This window comes from Scylla paramamosain, chromosome 30 (genome assembly GCF_035594125.1).
Source record: "Scylla paramamosain isolate STU-SP2022 chromosome 30, ASM3559412v1, whole genome shotgun sequence".
In the NCBI taxonomy this organism is placed as follows: Eukaryota; Metazoa; Arthropoda; class Malacostraca; order Decapoda; family Portunidae; genus Scylla; species Scylla paramamosain.
Window position 1 is genome coordinate 14,092,631 of NC_087180.1, and position 21,484 is coordinate 14,114,114.

The window sequence follows — 21,484 nt, forward strand, 5'->3', positions numbered from 1 at the left end:
CACCTATAATGAAAAGACCTCCAATCGATAACTTAACAAAAAAAAAAAACACGTAATTTTGCTTGCCTTTAACCCGTGACCTTCGCTTTGCAAGGAGGAAAAGCAGGAAGTGGGGGAAGGAAATAACGAAGATTACCCAAACATAGATGCACTTAATTCGCAGACCTTCACATGGCGACCTTCACCTTACGCAGGAAAAGGAGGGATTGAGGAGGAAACACAAGGGAGATTTGAACTGCGATGGCACGACAGTTAACGAGAAATCGGGGACTAGTTTGTCACGCGGAGACCATAACAATCTATCAGGACTGAGCATCGCGGCTGAAACACACTGCCCCAATCCCCCTTCCCCCTCCTCTTTCTCCTTCCTCCCATTCCTTCACCGAGAAGCGATAGTCAGGAGGCGAAATATACCACCCTTACACACTGAACCCCTTAGACACAAGCTGCCCAAAGAAGCTACCCGGCAAAATCCAGTGAATTACACGTCTAAAGAATTGAATGAAAATTGATATAAGAAGAATTTTTCTGAACATTTTGCTGCTCTCATCACGACAAGTTCTGAAAGGCCACAAGGATGACTAACCGGTTTCTCAAGAGTGTTGCTTCCGTTAATAATGTAGGAATCTTGTTTAATTTATCACTAGAACCGTAGAAAACACTGAAATAAAACAGTAAACCAGTGTAACTTCATCTACGTACAGTCTTTGGAAAGAGATTGGGGTTTGGAGAAGAAACATTTCAGAATATGATCCAAAAACTCATGAATTACATTAAAAGCTCCGCAAAAAAAAAAAAAAAAAAAAAAAAATAGGAACCCCAGATTTTATACAATACGGCATCACTTCCTAGGGCAACTGTACTTTCCGCTGGTCACTATCGCTTCTCCCCTCACCATGAAAAAAGGTTCAATAACGCCTTTAGGTCTAATTTCCTGGTATTATCGGCAGCCAGTGTGAGGTGGAGGGCAAAATGTGGTCTATACATATGGAAATTTGGGAAGTCAAGTGATGATGGAAGTCATGTATCTATTTTACCAAAGGTGCTACGCCTAGAGAGAGAGAGAGAGAGAGAGAGAGAGAGAGAGAGAGAGAGAGAGAGAGAGAGAGAGAGAGGAGTGAGAGTGGAAAATCGCCACTAATACCCTTAAAATAACTCCCACCACTCTCTCTCTCTCTCTCTCTCTCTCTCTCTCTCTCTCTCTCTCTCTCTCTCTCTCTAAGATAAACATGACGAATCAGCTCTGCCTGCATCATTAAAGCGAGCGCCACAATACGGCGGCTTTAAAGTGTCACGGTGGTTGCAGGCGCTCAGTTCTCACGTCATAAATGTGCAGTTTTTTACCTTCGTTACCAAATGATAGAGAGAAAAAGAGACAGCAAAAATATAATACTGATGATTAAGTATGATTGTACGTGACTATCTCTCTCTCTCTCTCTCTCTCTCTCTCTCTCTCTCTCTCTCTCTCTCTCTCTCTCTCTCTCTCTCTCTCTCTCTCTCTCTAATCCAGTGCTTTCTACATTTTTTCTCATTTTTCTTTTTCCTATAGATTTACTCGTCATTTTTAGCATTTCTCTCTCTCTCTCTCTCTCTCTCTCTCTCTCTCTCTCTCTCTCTCTCTCTCTCTCTCTCTCTCTCTCTCTCTCTCTCTCTCTCTCTCTCTCTCTCTCTCTCTCTCTCTCTCTCTCACGAGTGAACACAATATACCGTGGCGTAATGAAGAAGCGATTCAGGAAAACATAAAGTACAGAAAGGGTTCCCAAAACATCTCCTAAGCGACGCCAAACTTGAGAACGGTTCCGAAGTAGGTTCCGTTTCCGCCCGTTTCAGTCTCCCCAACACGTTCACTTGAAAGAGGAGGCGTCCACTCAAGTTTCGTCGCCCTTGAGCCACAGAACACACAGCGGAGAGAAGGGAGGCGGTTGGAAGGCGTTCTCCTTGTCTCTTGAAAGAATGCGACGCGTGGTTAGGTTAAAGAAGAAATGCGTCGTGTTTTCACAATAAGGACTTCACGAGGCGTCTGTGTTCTTTGGCGGGGAAGTTAAATTGAAGCTCTGGTGAGTTACTGAATGGACCATTGCTGGGAATACAAGGAATGTAACGTGTTTTTTAGTTTGTGTGAAGAGAATGTATATGCTAGCTTATGTTTGGTGTTATTGGGTTGTTGTTGGGTGTTATTGGGTTGTTATTGGGTGTCATGGGTTTAGTTGAACTGAAGCTGTGGTGAGTTACTGAAAAGAATATTGGTGAAAATAAAGATATTGACGTTTTTTTTTTTTCTGTAAAGGGAAAAACATATACTAGCTAAGGTCTTATTTCCATATCTTAAAAGAGTTGAAATGAAGTGGTGGTGAGTTTCTGAAATGATCACTGGTAGGTATGGACAGACTGGGATAATCCATAATGAATACTAGCTTCTGTTAGATTTTACTCTCTTTATGACTCAAAGTAAGACACAAATGAATCACTTAAGGAACCATTGGTGGAAATAAACAGACTGGGTTTGTGAAAAGATTATATAATAGTTTATCATAGATCTTTTTTCATACTGTAGAGTTAGAAAGGAGGGAAAAGTGTGAAAATTAAGACATTATCTCTTTCACTCCTATGATCGTTCTCTGTTAAAAAAAAAAAAAAAAAAAGACACGCATGGGCACAGAAGACTGAAAACAAAGACAGATGGTGGAGGAATACATAAAACAAAGGGGGAGACGAGTGAAGTGTGTTATAGAGAAAAGCCGGTAGAACAGTCGATGTAGTTTACCTTTAGTACGTGAAAAGTTGAACGTGTGAACCATAAAGTACTGAAATGTCGACCAAGTTCCTCCGTCAGGTATAGTTCATTAAATATTCTCCCAATTATCAACAGACTTGAAACTTTGCGGAACATTTTACAACCACAATGAAAACGAACGCCCCCATTGAGCGTTTCGATCATTACACGATATGTTCGTTCAGATCGGGGAGGACACTTATTGCGCTGACACTGCAGAGCGAAGTGGTCCGTAAATGGTTTTCCTTTCATCTACTGCAATTTGCATTCATTATTTCACCTCGTGTGTTTGTCTGCCTGCTTGTCTGTCTGTCTATCCTTTTATTTATCTTTTGTCTATCTATCTGTCTGTCTGTCTATCTATCTCATCATCTAGTTTCTCATCTATATCTATCTATCTATCTATCTATCTATCCGTCTGACTATCATTATTCTGCTGTGGTACCTCACCTGTCTCCGTGTCCAATTACTGTCACGCTACTTACCTGGCCTCACCTGTCCCTTGCTTTTTTAGTACCTTCGTTACCTACCAACTTTTTTTTCTTGACCAAAGTTATAAGTAATAGATTTAATGTCCAATAGTCTCTCTCTCTCTCTCTCTCTCTCTCTCTCTCTCTCTCTCTCTCTCTCTCTCTCTCTCTCTCTCTCTCTCTCTCTCTCTCTCTCTCTCGCTGGTCTGAATTCTTTTTAATGGCCACAGAAGTCCAATTAGCCTTAAATGGGAGAGAGGCACGGTGTCAGCGTCGTCAGGGAAAAGTTTTAATGAATTCAACCTGAACATTGGGAACCGTGAATGGCAAAATGTTAATCCGGAGCCGAAGAGTGAAAAGGTGAGGAGTGGAGCTCAGATTGCCAGTGGGAGAGAGGAGAGAGGAAAACACACTTACACCTCACACTCATCCCAACAAACACAGACGCACACACACACACCTGCTGGGAAAATAAATATTGAGGTTAGGTCAGGTGTCGGGCGGAAGTGAGCCACCTGACACCCCATCCTGTTCCCACACACACCTGGGTTCCTGCCTTCTCTAAAGTAATAGAATACAATTGTAATGAGCCGTCAACAGGAGGCTATACGAGTATGGGAAGGAAAGGCAAAGGACAGGCAGGGAAAAGCGAGGTTAATGTTAAGAGAAGGTAAGAGAGAGAAGATGTGGAAGAAAATAAACAGACAGAAAGGTAAAGAAAGGGTTAGAGAAGGAAAAAAAGAGAGAATAAATGCTACGTTAGGGTTACGAGAGGGTACTAAAGGGAAGGTGAGGAAGAAAACAAACGGGCAGAAAAGTCAAGAAAGGGTTAGAAAAGGAAAAAAATAAATAAAAAAATAAAAGAAATGCTACGTTAAGGTTAAGAGATGATACAAAAGGCAAGGTATGGAAGAGCAAAGAGACGAAAGTAAAAAGAAAGATTAAAACAGTCAAACTTGAGGCAACAGAAAGATAGGTAAAGGTAAAAGTAAGAAAGATTAGAACAGGAAAAACAAGAGACGAAGAAAAGCTTAGGTTAAAAGACGATACGAAAGGGAAGGTGTGTAAGAGAACAAAGAGACAGTGAAAGATGAATGGAGGATTAGAGCAGACAAACCTGAGGCAAAAGAAAGCTAAGAACAGATACAAATAAATGCAGAGGGGAAGGTGAGGAAGGGAACAAAAAAGATAGTGAAAAGGAAAGGAAGGATTGGATAAATAAAATGAAAAAATAGAGTAGAAAACTAAAATGTAAAAATATGCACGAAAGACACACACAGTTAAGGGAAATACAATAGAATATATGGAAAGGAGGAAAAGCAAAAAAAAAAAATGAAAATAGTAAAAAAGACGAAGGATCACTAGAAAGCTTGAATAATGTAAGGAAGAAACTCACAGTTATAAGAGAAAACAAATAAGAGGAAGGAGAAAACCAGGTAAGGATAAAAAAAGGTTGAGAAAGGGACATAGAAGTAAGGTTAAGTAAATATGGAAGGGATGAAGGAGGAACAGAAAGGTACAAGAAATAATAGAGTATGCACAGTAGTGGCAATATAAAGCCAGGGAAATTAAAAATAAAGTTAAGGAAGGAAAATACGAAGGGAAGGGCAAGGAAAAATGAGGCAGATAAGATAAGGGCCAGTTTAGAGCAGGCAGAGAAGAGGCAGAGGAAAACTAAATAAAGATAAGAGAGAAAGAATAATAACAGAGGGTGTGGAGACGGAAATCAATAGGCAATGGAAAATAAGGGAAAGATAAGAGCAAGGAACTAATGAAGGAGAGAAGCAGAAAATAGAAACTGGTAGACATGGAAGGGATAAGAAAGAATATAACTAATGGAAAAAAAAATAGAGAAAAAAGACAGAGAATAATAACGAAGAAGGAAAAGGGACGAACGGTTGAATAGCTGGGATAGATAAGGAGAACAGAACAGAGGCTTGGAATGAACAGGAAGGACAAGGAGAACCGAGACAAAAATGGGAGAGACACAGAAAGGAAAAAAAAAGAAAAGCAGAAAAGGTAAAAAAGGGAAACAAAGGCAGGAAACTATAAGGAAAACAAGAAAAGAGAGATAACGAATGAAAATGAGGAGAAAAAAAGGAAAAAAGATGGAAGCAAAAAGATGTAGATAATGAGGGGAACATGAGATGGTAAAAAAAGGGGAAAGAAAATTAGGAAAATATAAGGAAAACCTAGAAAAGGAGAGAGATAATAAATCAAGAATAAGAAGATAAAAAAAAAAGAGGAAAAGTTGGAGGCGAAAAAGATGTCAATAATGAGAGTAGTAACCAGACACATAGAAAAAAAAGAAACGATAAGAGAGAAAACTGCAAGAAAAGAATATAAAAACAAAAGAGAAAACGTACAAAATAACAAAAACAAACAACCAAAAAATAATAACAGAAAAGAAAACGCAAGATCCTCACGATATCACTGACAAAAAAGAAGGTAAGAAAGAATTGGCGGGATATGCAATCAAGGCTGAAAGGTGTGGTCAGGTAAGACGAGGGGCGGGGAGCGAGGCAGGGGTGATGGAGGCAGGGATAAGAAGGACAGGGATGAGAAAGACAGGGGTGAGAGAGGCAGTGAGAGAGGCAGGGTGAGGGAGACAGGGATGAGAAAGGCAACGGTTAAAGAGGTAGTGAAAAAGACAGGGGTGAGGGAGATAGGTGAGAAAAGCAGGGGTGAAAAAGACAAGGGTGAGAAAGACAGACGTGAGAGAAGCAGTGAAAGAGGGAGGATGAAAGATTCCGGGGAAAGAGAGGCAGTGAAGGAGGCAAGGTGAGGGAGGCAGGTTACTTTGCTACTCTAAGGGACTCGTGCTTCGGAGTAATTCGTCTGATGGGGGGGAGGGGGGAGAGGAAGGTAATGCTGTCGGGTACGTAATGACTTCGTGAGAGATAATTTGTTGTGGTCCCCGAGATCAAGACGAGCTACCTGTCCTCTGCCTGATTCTCTTGTCCTAACCTACAGTAATGCCTTGTTTTTGTCCTCGTCTTGTTCTTTATCTTGCTCTTGTTTCCTGTTCTTAGCTTATCTTATTCCCGTCCTCGTTTTATTGTGATTCTCTTGTCTTCGCGTGCCCTAATCTATATCAATTAGTTGTTTTCGCTCTTCTTTTATTCTGTGTCTTATTCTCTTACTTTCTCTTCGCGTGGGAGATAATTGTTGGGCTTATCCTATCCTCGTTCTCGTTTTCTTCTGTTTCTCTTATCCTCGCGTGCCCTAATCCACTGTAATTGCTTGTTTTCACTCTCGTTTTCTCCTTTGTCTTGTTTTCCTTTCCTTTCCTTAGCCTCTTTTTCTGTGGGAAATCACTGCTACGTTTATCCTGTTCTCGTTCTCGCTTTCATCTGCTTCTCTTGTCCTCGCCTGCCCTAAGCCACTATAATCTCTTGTTTTCTTTCTCGTTTCATTCTCTGTCTTTATCTAGCGTTTTATTCCGAGTGTGTGTTTCCCACATGATAATAACTAACTTCCTATCCTCGTCTCGCTTCAAAATTCTCACAATCTCATGCTCTGTCATTATTGTCTCTTCCTTTGTGAAATATCTATTTCATTCCCGAGATCTGGACAAGTTATCTATTATCTCCTCTTCATTTTGTGTCCCTCTTCTGGCCTCGCATTGTGTGTTTAGCTAATAGTTTTGTCGTATTAACCGCCATATTAGAAAATAATATAGGGAACACTTGAAGTTACCAGTTGAAGTTACATGAGTTTTAAGGATGTTTTTACGGTTCTAGTGACAGATTAACAAGATTTCTACATTATTAACAAGAGACATACTCCTGAAAACCTGACTAATCATCTCTGTGGCCTTTGAAAGTAGTCGTGGTGAGAGAGCCAAGCGTTTCTGAATATGAGTCTAACTGTTCTCGTCATTCCACGCACAGATTTCCAATAAAATAGTAATCTGATACACCAACATCTTAGAAAACGGAGAACAGACGAGTACAGGTAATGGGACAAAGAAACAAACATAAATAGGGGATTTTTTTTGCTGTTTTCTTATGTCAAGTGTCCCGTGAAAGGAGGATCAAAGAGCCATCAGTCTCGCGGGGGAAGGGATCCACCTTCTCGCCGGGGTAGAATAACAAGTGAATGTCTGGCGGCGGCGTGCGTAGGGAGTCTTGGAACAACAGTCGCCCGAATTCGGAAACTCTTTGCGCTCCCACGATGACTATTTTCAAAGGCCACAGAGATGATAAGCCGAGTTCTCAAGAGCGTTTTTTTCTTTTAATAATACATAGACCGTGCTAATTTGTTACTAAAACCGTAAAAAAAAACATACTCAAAAACCGTGTAACTTCAACTAAAGCCTCTTGCAAGTAGTCTGAGGGCAGCGTACGCCTTCATAACCCGAAGTCTTGAGTACAGGAAGAGCCGCGTCCTCCTGGCAGGGGACGAGGTAACCGGCCAAAAATATGAAGGAAAAACGAGGTGGGACGACGCACGCGGTCCAAGAGGCAGCGGGAACACATTGCAGCATCATACTTCTTTTACTGGACGTAGATGAGGAGAGGAGGTGAAAAGGAGTGGAAGGAGAAAGAAAAGAGGGAAGAATGTAAGAGAGGAATTAGAGGAGAGGGGGAGAACGAAGAGAATGTAGAAGAGGAAGTAGAGAAAGGAGAAAACGAGAGAAAAATAGAAAGTAAGTAGAAGGTAGAGAAAGAAGAAAATGTAGAAGAACAGGTGGAGTAAAGAGAAAGGAGAAAGAAGAGAGGGGAGAATGTAGGAGAGGAATTGGGAAGGAGAGGAAAGAGAACGAAGGAAATGTAGAAGAGGAAGTAGAATAAGAAAAAAAGAAAAAGAAAGAAAGAAGAAAGTAGAGAAATAAGAGAATGTAGGAGAGGTGAAGTGGATAGGGAGAGAAATAAGAGAGGGGAATATATCATAATTAACTTTTCTGGACGTGGAATGAAAGTAGAAAGTAGAGACGAGAGGGAGGAAAACAGGGAAGGAGAGAAGGTATAACACTTTCTCCTTCAAGACATAAGATAAAGGAAGATAGTAGAGAGGAGAGGGAGAGACAGAGAGGAGCAAATGTATCATAATTTCTTTTCCTGAAATTAAGAGGAGAGGGAGAAGTAGAGAGGTGAGGGAAGTGAAAGAGGAGAGAAGAGGATCCATCATACTTTCTTTCCATGGAGGTGAGAGGAAGGAGAGAGAGAGAGAGAGAGAAAGAGAGAGGAGAGAATGCTTTGAGTTGCAACGACACACCCTTGGCACGCTACCAGCCCTGACCTTCGCCTTTTTTTGGACTCTACAAGTTTCAGAAAGCAAGCAAAACAAGTAAAGCAAGTAAAACAAGAAGACGAGGACCCGACCCCCGTGTGATTAGTCAGGCAGTAACTTTCAAACAACTGCGTCCCAACATGGAATAATCAGAAGGCTCCCTCCTCACCCCCCTCCCCCGCGCTGAATCACTTAATTGTGGCGTCCCGGTGGTTATGTCCCGCGTGATGTGTACTTGTGAACATATGTAGATAAAGAATATGAGGGTTTTTCTTTACTGGTTCATTGCAAGGCTGAACTTCAAGGTAGCGTAGAAATCAAAGAGTTTACCTTAACTTTCTCCCACGTACAGAGAGAGAGAGAGAGAGAGAGAGAGAGAGAGAGAGAGACCGGCTGACCCACTCACCAACCGACCGACAAACAGACAGACAGAGAAACGCAGAAACAGTAAAGCGATAGATATAACTCGATACAAGGCTGTTTGGTGGCTGTTCGGCTCCTCCACGGGAATATGAGCCGGGAAGTCGTTTAATCTAAGAGAAACAGGATGAGAGGACTATTTTAGCCGAGTAATGGGCATGTTGGGCTTGGTGGATCAGCGGGGTGGTATAGACAGTTGGATCTGCTGGAGATAAAAACTACAATACCAGGCTTTGGGTTTATATAGAAGGGCGGTGCTTTATATAATCGTGAAAGGGGACCACACGGGTATTACTGCGTTGTGGCATCGAGGGCTTTGTATGATGGGATGGTGTTGTGGCTTCAGTCTTGGAACGGGACATGATGATAGGAACATACGAACATAAATAAGGGGAAACAAGGGAAGGTCCATGAACATAAGTACAGGAAAATAAGGAAAGCTGCTAAAACATAAGGAAAAATTTGGGATGCTGCATGAAGATGAGGGAAAATAAGGGAAGCTGCAAGAATAAACTCAGCGAAAATAAGGAAAGCTGTAATAACAAACTCAGGAAAAATAAGGGAAGCTGCAAGAGCAAACTCAGGGAAAATAAAGGAAGCTTCTACATAAATAAGAGAAAATAAGGGAACCTGGATGAACATAAGGGAAAATAAGAAGCCGTCAGTCCTACACGTGACAGTTTCTCGCATGATAAACTGGAAAACGAAAGAAAATTTTTGGTGAAGGTAAAGATAATGCAAGAATATAACGAGCGAAAATATGTAGATAACTAGACAAAATATGTTTGGAATTCTCAGGTTTTTGGGCAATTGAGAGAATGTGATTCAGACGAAAGAGAGAAAGAAAAATAGATGTACGCACGTAAGAAAGAAATTATAAAAGAAAAGGTAAGAGAATCACACACACACACACACACACACACACACACACACACACACACACACACACACACACACACACTTAGAGCACCACAGCAAATGGCGCTCGAGAGTTTAGGATAATGGGAAGGTCAAATGAAAGTTACGAGCAGATTCCCAAACGAAGCCACAGTCACCAGCTGCGTCCTGAGGCGGCCACACGCGTCCCCTCACGCCCGCCTCTTTGTGGGTCACGGGGGGAGGGATACAAAGGAATACAAAGAAAGTATCATTCAGCAACAGATCTCCTTTCCCTGACTTGGCTGTTTTAATGTGGTACAGTAACCATTCTAAGAGTAGGAAGGCCAGGAAAGCAAAGCAGAAGGCTCCCCACCCGCTACTCACACCACCCAAAACCGGCCAGAAAACAAACGACACAGTGTTGCAGTGAAAAACTAACAGGAGAAAAGAAGAAAATTAAAACTTCAATATGAAATCTACGAGTAATGAAAATAAGGCATAGGTTTCAATCATCTATAATGCATATGTGCGGATGTGTGGGTGTGTGGGTGTGTTTGTGGGTGTGGGCACGGGGTGGGTGTGACGGCGTGGTGAGGCCGCCTTGATTGCTGTTGGGAGGCAGCACTTAATCACGCCGTCTTCTTTTTAACTTTCAACTCGCTAAAGATTCAGTATTTATTTTATATTATATACTTAGTTTGCTGGAAAAGTGTCGACGCTCTTTGAACTCCCGAGACTCCTCAGGCGTATGATTCTATATTAATGGGAAAGGCTCAGTAAATAAAACCACAATATTTATAAAGTGCAATTACTCTGTTCTTTATCTGAATCTTTCAAGCTTATCTTAATCTACATAAAAGGAGACTGTTCAGTATTTATATAGTACAATTGTGTATTACTTTCTACATATTTCTGAAGTTCTGAAGTATACCTTAATTTGCATGCAACGAGACTCGTATTTATATAGTCCAATTAGTAATTCTCTCTCTCTCTCTCTCTCTCTCTCTCTCTCTCTCTCTCTCTCTCTCTCTCTCTCTCTCTCTCTCTCTCTCTCTCTCTCTCTCTCAAGGATCCTTCAGGCATATCTAAGTCCACATAAAAAGAGGCTGTTTTAGCATTCATGAGCCACGAGTAAGGTGAATAATTTGATCAAGTTTCAAGTCTAATAGATACGAGTTTTCACCAGCATCAATCCCTCCACCTGCGATAGGAAGAAAAGTTATATTTTCCTGCAAAAACACGTATTTCCTAACAAAGAAGAAAATTTTAATGGTTTCCCGCTAAACTGCAATACGAAAGTGCCTCTCAGCAGCGCGATTCTTAAGCTTAGAGGTTGTATTCTTTCTCGACTTGAGCAATTGGTTTTAAGATTGTAGACCTTGATAATGACGTTTATTTATTTATTTTCGCTACTTTCCTACGCTCCGAAAACATCGTATATTTCCCTTATATAATTTAAACTTTTCGTCTATATCATGTGAAAGACATTAAAAGAAAAGCGAAGCTACAATGTCCATCACAAGGTCCATCGCAATCATCAGCCTTGAAATGTAACAATAGTGAATCTCATGTACGCCTCTTTCATTTGCAGCCTTTACCAGTCCGCCACCCACCACAACCTACATTACTTTCCTTGCAGCTTCTCGTCTTCAACAAACCCCAAGGATACCCCACAACTGTGCCCCTGGAGATCGGCCCCGTTCCGCCCCACCCCGCCCGGCCCCGCTCCGATACACAGCCCTCGTCGCCCCGTCTTGCGGCCCTCGGCTCCTGGCGGCCCTTGGATCATTCCCGTCCCACGCCACAGTCCAGGAATCCTGTCCTCCCGTCAGCCATCCCGTCCCGCACCTCTACAGGCCAGCCAGCCCATCAGTCCGGCGTGACTCTGAGGTGGTCGCTGACGGACTCGTGTGGTGAACTTAGCAATCCGCCAAACAGACAGACTTATAAAGAAAAGAAAGACATATTTGGGCCTTCTCATCTACGTCGGCAAGATATTATTTTTTGACGCGCCTGCTGTGCTGCACATACTTGTTATTCCGTGACTCTGGATCTGCAAGGTTTCCGGGTGAAGAGTGAAGACTTTTGTGGTGACGTGTTTGCCTGAGGAGGAGTTACTCTGCCAAGTCGTAACGTTTCTCTGCGACTGTGACGGAGGGGAAGCTCCTGTCTCGACGCTCAAGATTATCTCTGCTCACAAAAGATTCTCTCGAAAAGATATATATTTACTAAAGTGATACAAAAGAGACTGGACGTTAAGCTAACCTTCTGAGTCTTCCTAACCATTTGGTGTTTCTTGTTCCGGACTGTTCGGTGTCCAGCGGCCGCGCGAGGCAGCTTCTCAAGGTACCGCCCCTTGACCGTGCGGTGGATCCTTGCCAGGCGCTCAGGAAAGGCCCAGCACCAGAGGAGAAAGCTGTGAACAGTATGCAAACCTGTACTTGTGTTGTCTCCGTGTGTTGTGATCGGTCAGTGCGGGAGTGAGTGAGGGAGGAAGTGTCTCTAGAGTCCCGTGTTTCTCTCTCCATGAAGACACCCTCGCCCAGGGCTCCGGGAGAACACGCCGCGCACCGAGTACAAACAAACTCAACTCCGACTTTATAACCTTCTCTCCCGCATCACAATCGTTACCTTGGTTTGAGCTCAAGTAAGGAGGAAAGAATCTGAACCTCAACGGAGCACCATCGTCTGTCTGTCTTCTCTCAAGCAATAAGTAGAACCTTAAGTGTTTCCACATCTCGTCGAATTTCCAGTACCAAGACCTGAGCGTCCAAGATGGCGGGAAGATTCGCAGGCGCCCGCATGGGCATGAGTGCCCAGAAGAAGAATGAGACTGCTATGAACAAACGCAACCGGAGCAAGGTAAGGCGGCCCTCACGTGTGGTAGCAGGCGGCATGTCCATCCCTCCTACAGGTTTTGCTGACCCGGAGGAGGAGACGACAGCCGAGCCTAACACACGTCCCACACCAGGTAGCAGTAAGTTTCCTTCTACTAGTTGTGGCCAGCAGTGGGTGTGGTGTCCGTGTTCTGTGTGTGATGTTGTGGCGTCCGTGTTAAGTGTCCACCGCCTCAGGTACGTTCAGGGCAAGGTGACGCGCCCTTCAAGTGTCCAGGCGCGAGGGCGTCTTGGGTCTTACTTCCTCTGGTTATGGTGTTCTGGTGACGTTGGCGTGGTGTGCATGACGTGCCGTCCAAGTATTTCATCTCTGATCATCTCCGTCTCGGGACCATGAATGCACACCTCCTTCCTCTCATTGCTTATGGAAGACATGAAGATGCATGCAAATCATTCCTTCAGAATTTCATGTATCGTCACCGTATTTGAAAACCTACTACCACCCTCTGATAAAGAAAGACAGAGGGGCTGACTGTTTCCTGCACACGCCTGAGTACAGACGACCCACTGTAGTGTGAGAACAGCGACTCATCTCACGGTGACTGCGGTCTGTTCAGATTAACTTAGCGGCAGACTCTCCTCGCTGCCCAGTGAACACCAGTAATAGAATAATTTAGGCGACAGGTTCTCCTAGCTAAGAGAAAACCTTTCAGACTCATTCTTGATCGAGGAACAACAGATGAGAAAAGATTCGATATGACGGAGCTTATCTGTCTCTTGACCAAACAGAAACCATGGTAGGAGGCTCGCCTTTACGTTAATCTGAACAGACTATAGAGACTTTGGAGAGACAAATGATGACTCTAATGATGACGCACAGCCGCTATAAACAATGATAGACTTAAAGCATACAAAAAAAAAAGCGAAAATATTAAATCCAAAAAATACTTTCATTAGTGAAACCGCAAGAGAAAAAAAAAATAGAAAAGGTTAGCGCGACAATGAGAAGCAGGATTCCACATTAAATCTCTTTTATCATTGTTTACAAAAAGCTGTGAGTACTGAACTGCAATTGTGAGAAGGCTGAAAAAGAAAATGCACATAGACATTCATTATACTTTCAATTTTTCTGCACTGGAAGTTTGTTGATCCGCGGAATCTTGACAGTACTACAAAGAAGCTCTCCAGTCCTTTAAGTTTTACAACCTTTTCTACAAGTCTGGGTTCACATCCCTCCTGTAGCGTGACTCTGAGCCGCATGAGCGCTGCATGGGCAAGTAGAGGCTTGTGGCGCACTGCCCTTATCCCTTATTTGCATTGATTTGCATCCCTGTTAATTCCCTGACTCATGACCACTGCATTTTCCTTCCTTGTATTGTCTTCCTGTGTGTCGTGTAAATCATTACCTGCCCTACCTGCACGTAACTCTATAGATATTGATTAAGGTACACACAGGTGAATCTACCTTAAATTCTAACCACAGAAAATTATTCGCGACGATTGCCATTACTATTATTGTCATTATTATTATTATAATGACTATGAATACTATTAACATTGGATTATCATCAGTTACAGTCAGAAGTAAATTAACCTTCAGCTCTGACTTCTAATGAGTTTATCTATTTATTTTTTCTCCTAATCTTAAATCCTCTGATCCGCTGGCAACGTGCAAGTCGTCAGCTATTGCAAAGACACTGTCGCCGGATGAGAGGACAGATGGAGACACCGCCACACACAGCAGAAGTGAATGTTGTGACAGTGTTGTGTTGTTAACAATTCACAACACTAAAAAGAATAAGCATCAAGAAGAAAGAACAAATGGCTGAAGAGCAAAGAGAAAAGTCTCAGGGGGGAAAAAAAAATTCTAAATTGCATGGAAATGTTAGTTATTTGAGTCCCAGGTGTCATGTGCCATCTCTGTAGGCTCATTACAGTCCTAGTAGCAAGGCCGATAGGGAGAAATCATGTCTTAACTCACCTTTTGGGCGTCTCATCTTTTCATTGATGAGGAATAAAGATATTTAAAACTACTTTGGATTCATGAGTCATCTTCCCATGTTAATTAAGGTCTTGTAGTACAAAAATTTAGAAGTAAAAGTCAGAATTTAAATCACTTTTCGAAGTTTCCTCTCTCCATTCATGAAAAAATAAAAATTATTAAAATAGGGTGCATAAAACTAAAGGTTAAAATTCAGTTTGAATGACGTTTTTAACTAATGAAGCACAGAGAAAACGAAAATGTATTAAAACAGTCATATTTGCGATAGGATTAAAATACTATGCAAATGTTGTCTTTTTAATCTGTCACCGAAATCCCACACTGCTGGATTTCCATTAAAGGGAGATGGCGTAGACACCTGACTGACTTCCGCGTGTCCTTGTGTTCCCTGACGCGACTAACGCACACCTGCATCACGAGCGAGTTTCCCTCATTCTTAAAAAAAAATAAATAAATAATGATACTAACTTATAACGAAAAACGTAACAAAAATTCCCTAGAAAATATAAATGGGAAGGGGAAAAGTAGAGAATGAAAATGTTTAAAAATAGACCCATGAACAAAATTGCTAAATAAAAAAAATATATATAAAGCTAAAATCAAGAACCGCCTAAAAAAACAAAGCCAAAAGTAAAAAAAAAAAATTCTTAAAAAAATAAAATAAGATAAAATAAAATAAAATAAAGACAATCCAAAAAAAAAAAAAGTAAAAAGCAAAGACATGAATGCTTTAAATATACAAACCAAATTCAACAATACCCACAAAAAAAGCCTCCAAAAAAAGTACCAACGAATAGCACAACACAATCTTTCATAACTTCACTAAAAAAAAAAAAAAAAAAAAGACATATTTTCGCTCCTCGCCTACGAACACGAAACGTAAAAACCCCGACGATAAATAATTGGAAAGTTCACATGGAAAAAACAACACAAAACAAAAAATATTCACCTGTGTGTATCATTTTTTTTTCTGGTGATGAATGACTGACGGAAACGCACACACACACACACACACACACACACACACACACACACACACACACACACACACACACACACACACACACACACACACACACACACACACACACAAAGAGCTCCCCCCGTAACACTCCCTCTCTAAAAGACTTTCAAACACGACAAGAGCAACAGCCATTCTCGACGTAACACTGACAGCGCATCGAGATAAAAATAAAAAAAAAAAACTTCCACAAACATACACACACACACACACACATACACACACGACACACATATATATATTTCATTCCCTTTATCTCACAGCACGACGCTTCAATACCAGTGGAACTCGCCCAGTGAGTGTGTGAAGAGGCAGAAAAAATCACCAGTTATACACACTCTCTGCAATGCAACACTCGAGAAATCTCACAGCACCAACACGCTAAAACACGATACAGTTACACTAGATAGGCCAAAACAACACTGCAAACTCAATTCACTGACACACCTCACTTCTCCTCACCTCCCGGCAACCCTCCCCCCCACACATACACCCACATACGCTTTCACGTCAACTTTTAAGAGCGCCATGGGCTAAACACGACCACTCCTTCTACTTTAGTCTAACGCCGGACACCCCACTTCGTCCCTCCACCTTTACACACTTTGCCGACTCCCTGCAGAGTGGCGCAAAGGGCTTACGGGCTGTGGACCTTATGGAAGGATACTTGACCAAAACAAATGACGAAAGAAAGGAGGAGGAGAAGGGTAAGAGGAAAAGAATATGAAATGCAGAAGAGAGATGAATAACAGCAAGTGCAGAACACCAGAAAAGGAAGAAAAATAGAAGAAAGAGCGTGAGAAAGACGAAATATGAGCGGAAGAATAACGAGGAAGGAGAATAGGATGAGTGCCAAGACTGAAACATGAAGAGGAGAGGGAAAGAATAGAATAACGGAGAAAAAGAGCATGAGATAGAAGGAAGGAAGAGCGGGGAAACTGTTAAAATAAGACACTTGGAAGGAAGAAAACAAGAAGCGATAAAAGGATAAAAGGAAGTAAGGAAGATAGAAAGACGAGAAAGGCAAGAGTAAATTCACCATCATAACCTTTTCTCCTTGAGTGTTTTAGTGTTAATTTGACTCCATAGTGGATGGGTAACTGAATCTTTGGTGGGTTAGGAAGATTGGTGGGGTTAGCTTTAGGATTTAAGTGGGGTTGGTGAATCATGTTTTGCTTTTAATCCTCGTCTTTTTTCGTTCTTTTTGGTTTCCTGTTTCTTTTTCTTTTCTTACTTTTGTTTATTTCCGTTTTTTTTCTTAATTTTTTTTCTTCTTTTCTTCGTCTTCGTTGTCGTTGTTGCGGTCTTCTTCTTCTTCTCCTCCTCCTTCTTCTTCTTCTTCTTTTTCTTCTTCTTCTTCTTCTTCTTCCTTTCTTCTTCTTGTTCTTGTTCTTGTTCTTCTTGTTCTTCTTCTTCAGATATTCCAAGCCATCCCATCACACTCGAAAAACGTATTCCCGTACACAACAAACCTACAATACCAAGGGACTCAAGCTCCGTTCAGCCACTTTTGGTTATAAAATTAAAAGATAAAACTTGGATATTAAAATATGGCCGGTCTTGGAGGAAAAACAGCCGAACGCATCATGTGCAGGTAAAAATTCCCAAAGCCCTTTATCCCTGTGGCAATAACTCGTGAAGAAAAGGTAAAGAAAACCCAAAGGGGCCATTTTTATTTTTTCCTGGTCAGAGAGAGAGAGAGAGAGAGAGAGAGAGAGAGAGACTGGCCACGTATTCTTTAACGCTCCGAGCAATCATAAAGACTATTTTTTCAGAGGTCATAGGTATCATCCGTCAAATTCTCGCAAGTAACTTTTTCTCCCGCTGCTGACGTTGAACCCTTGTCAAAGTATCAATAGAATAATAAAACCTTGTCGTAAAACCCGCAAAACCACCAAAACCACCAAAACTTCCACTAAAGCCTGTTAAAAATACTCGAGTTTAAACGCTGGAAAGTTTAAGAATACGCTCTTGGGAGGCTTAAAAATATCACAGTACTAAAAACAAGGACGAGGCATTTTCTGACCGACACTGGAACGGGTACTTGTAAAACCTTAACGGGAGGTGGAGGAGTCCGAAAAATGCGATGAAAACAAAGAAAATAGTAAGAGGCTCATTCCGCGGCCATTGGGTGAGTGTGCGAATGTTGTAAAGACTGGGATGGAGAAAGAGAGCGTCTCCTTATGGCACTGTTGTGTGGAGCCCTCACGTGACTCCGCTGTAATTGGACTGAACGAGTCTTGTTATCTCTTCCAGTACTTTTGCGAATGTTTCTTTTTACTCTGAATGCTACTCGCGTATACAGTAAACTTTTAATACCCGAGGCTCAAGCTCAGTTAAGATATTTTTGGTTATGAAATTAATAGATGACACTAAGATATCAAAGTATAACAGGTCTTGCGGAAAAAAAAAAAAAATAGATGAAAGTAAAAGGTGTTATAGACGATTTCAAGTTTGATGATGGTTTTTTTTATAGTCTGGGTTCTAAAATATCTACTTTCTGCTTCCACGCGTTTTTTTTAAATGTTACTTACTCTAATACTAGTAATAATGATTTCAGCATTTTGAAGACTGGATTTAGTAATGATTGGTGCTAGTTGTGTAATCTCCTGCAAGCAAAACAAGAGACACAGGAAAGGAAGCAGTGAGGAAGAGATTAAATGCTTCACCGCTAAGTTTAAAAATTGTTCGCAGTATTAAATGAATTACGATGTTTACTTTAATGGAAGCCAAACGAAAACAAGGAAAACAGAGGAAGGAAAATTGAGGGAGAACTGATCAAATGTTTCAGTATTACGAGATAAGGGAAATGTGATAGTTATGTATCTTTCTTGTTTTATATCCTACTTGTTTCCACTTTTGTCCTTTTTTAATGGGGGAGAGGAAAATGGAGCTGAATGTTGTAGAATGAGGAAGTGAGAGCTGGAGAGTACAGAGAGAGAGAGAGAGGGAGAGAGAGAGAGAGAGAGAGAGAGAGGGGGGGGGGTGTCAGGTTTATGGGGATAAGGAAATAACGTTGCGAAGGTCGAAGGTTGAAGGGGAACAAGGAGGAAAGATTTTATATTTTGCAGGTGGAAGGAAGCACTGCAGGGAAGGCTGGCGAGGTCATAGTGGTGGTGGTAGAAGTAGTAGTAGTAGCAGTAGTAGTAGTAGTTATAGTAGCAGTAGCAGTAGTTGTAGTAGTAATCATAGAAAATAGCATGACAGAATAAGAGATATAAGCACTAAAAAAAAAAAAAACAAAGGAGAATAAGAAGAAAAGAAGTAGAGAAAGAAAGAGAAAGTAAAGAAGAGTAGGAATTACATAAAAAATGACGACCCAAGGGAGAAAAATTAAAAGAACGTACTACTGTTATCATTATTATCATTAGTAGTGGTGGTAGTAGTAGCTGTTGTAATAGGGATAGTAGTAGTAGTAGCAGTAGAAGTAGTAGTAGCAGCAGCATCACCAGCAACATTCAAATAAAGAAAACAACACAGAATTACAGAACCAAGCTTTTTCTTCTAATTTCCACTCATATGCAGAACAAACAAACGTTTCAAACCACAAGACGAAGAGATAAAAAGGTTCCTCACGCCAGACATGTTAAAAAAAAAAAATAGCAGCAGAAAAGTCCAGCCAATATTATTACGGCAAGGTAAAATATGTGAGGGAGATAAGAAGGCAGAAAAAAAAAAGTGAAGCTAAACGAATTACATAATACCAAGGGAACGTGAGAAAAATATATTATGTCAGGCAAGACAGATTCAAAATAAAGGATAGAGGAAAAAAATCTTAATCCGGATGGGAGAGTGAAGTGGGAATATGAGATAGAGGAAGAGGAGGGGAAAGAAAACGAAAAGGAAAAAGAAAAGGAGGAGAAAACATGAGAAGAGATGCATATACAAAATTACCAAGAAAAAAATATATTCAAACTTGGAAAATAATAATATGAAGTAAATAAAATGAAAGTAGAAAAATATGCCTACGAGAGAAAAGTCGCCTAAAAATTAAAATAACAAAAAAAAAAAAATAAAAAAACGAGGAAAACTAAGGATAAAATATAAATAGAGCTAACATGACTCAATAAGTGGACATAGTGTTAGAGAGAGAGAGAGAGAGAGAGAGAGAGAGAGAGAGAGAGAGAGAGAGAGAGAGAGAGAGAGAGAGAGAGAGAGAGAGCGCCTTTCTATGCCTGAAATTAATGTCTCGTTTTTTGTTTAAATTTTCCCCAGCGTTAGTTTGTCTTGGTTTAGGTTAGCCTTGCATCCCTATGTGTGCGTCTGTCCGTCTGTCTGTATGTATGTATGTCTGGTTGTGATTGCTTTAGTGTGTTTCTGTGTCAGTCTCGCTTTATATGTGCGTACGTATTCTCTCTCTCTCTCTCTCTCTCTCTCTCTCTCTCTCTCTCTCTCTCTCTCTCTCTCTCTCTCTCTCTCTCTCTCTCTCTCTCAGCCAATAACAAGAGAGAGATGGAGAAGATCGTCCCTTGTGATTGGTTATTTCGTCATCCAATCAGCTAACGCCTGCCAGCACGCAAGATTAATTTCCCACGAAACGCGGAAACCACACGAATGGGACGCCACTTGTTCGTTGCGTTGGGTGTTCGGTGACGTTATCAAAGCATACAACTTTCTACATACCCTTCTCTCCTCGCTTGGTGAAGTACAGATACATGCACTCTTCGCTTTGTACATTTGTGCACCATTTACTCTCCTTTTTTTCTGAAGGCATACAGTAAAACAGGGGGAAAACTCTGAAAAAACTATAGTATACGGTATGCACTTGCTCCCAACGCTGTATTTTTAGCCTACCCAGTAAAAGGCAGTGGAGTATAATTCCAGGTTATACCATCTCTGAATCAATTGACTTTTTTTTTTTTTCAAGCTGGGGGAGCGAGTGGCGGAAAATACGAAACAAAGGAACACAAGGCAGTAATTTAGGAAGTTGCCCAACCCCTCGCCAGACTATTTTTCTCTTTTTCTTGTTCAATTCGTTATCGCCTTTTGTTCCTTCCGAAGAGTGTTGCAGGAAAAAAAGTTAGAAAAGAGTCTTCTATATGTATGTATATCTAACTCTCTCTCTCTCTCTCTCTCTCTCTCTCTCTCTCTCTCTCTCTCTCTCTCTCTCTCTCTCTCTCTCTCCCCCGTACTCATAAGCCGTTCCTCTCCTCCCTTTCACTCATTTTTTCCCTGCTACTCTTTTTTTCCCTCCCTCCCTCCATCCATCCCTCTCTCCCTCCCTTCCTACTTAATTCCCAAGAGCGCTGAGGGAAAAATAGTTCCGAGAAATTTCTTGTTAGGGACACCAGAAACCCCACGTCTCGAAGGAGAGAGAGAGAGAGAGAGAGAGAGAGAGAGAGAGAGAGAGGAGAGAGAGAGAGAGAGAGAGAGAGAGAGTGCTGAATATTTTACACGCTTTGTGGAAGGGAGGGACTGCAGGTTTTCAATTGCGCGTTATCAAGTCGAATTTATTGCTGTTGAAGAGGAAGATAGACGATGTGATTGTTGTTGTTGTTGTTGTTGTTGTTGTTACTGCTGTTGATGGAGGTAATGGTGAGGCGAGGTTATACCAGGTTAGGTTAGGTTATTGTTGTTGTCATTGGTAGCGTTAAGTTAGGTTAGGTTAAGCTAGGTTGGTTAGGTTAGGTTAAGCTAGGTTGGAGGTGGAAAGTGTTAGTTAGGTTTGGTCAGGTTAGGTTAGGTTCAGTTAAGTTGAAGAATGAGTGTTAGGTTACTGGTAGTGTAGTTTTTGTTAGAGGTCAAGTTGGGTTTAAATTAAGTTAGGTTAGATTATGTTTAGTTAGGGTAGGGTGGGATAGGTTAGCTTAGGTTAGGTTAGGTTAGGTTATGTTAGGTTAGGTTAGA

At 41.3% G+C, this 21,484-nt stretch overlaps 1 long non-coding RNA gene across 1 annotated transcript in view; it reads left to right on the top strand.

The window, feature by feature from the left end:
• Positions 1-21,484, top strand: part of LOC135115879 (uncharacterized) — a 72,355-nt gene that overhangs the window by 33,746 nt on the left and 17,125 nt on the right. Inside the window, exon 2 of the long non-coding RNA XR_010276088.1 lies at positions 11,417-12,639. This is a non-coding gene — a long non-coding RNA (uncharacterized LOC135115879). The remainder of the gene's footprint in view (positions 1-11,416; positions 12,640-21,484) is intronic.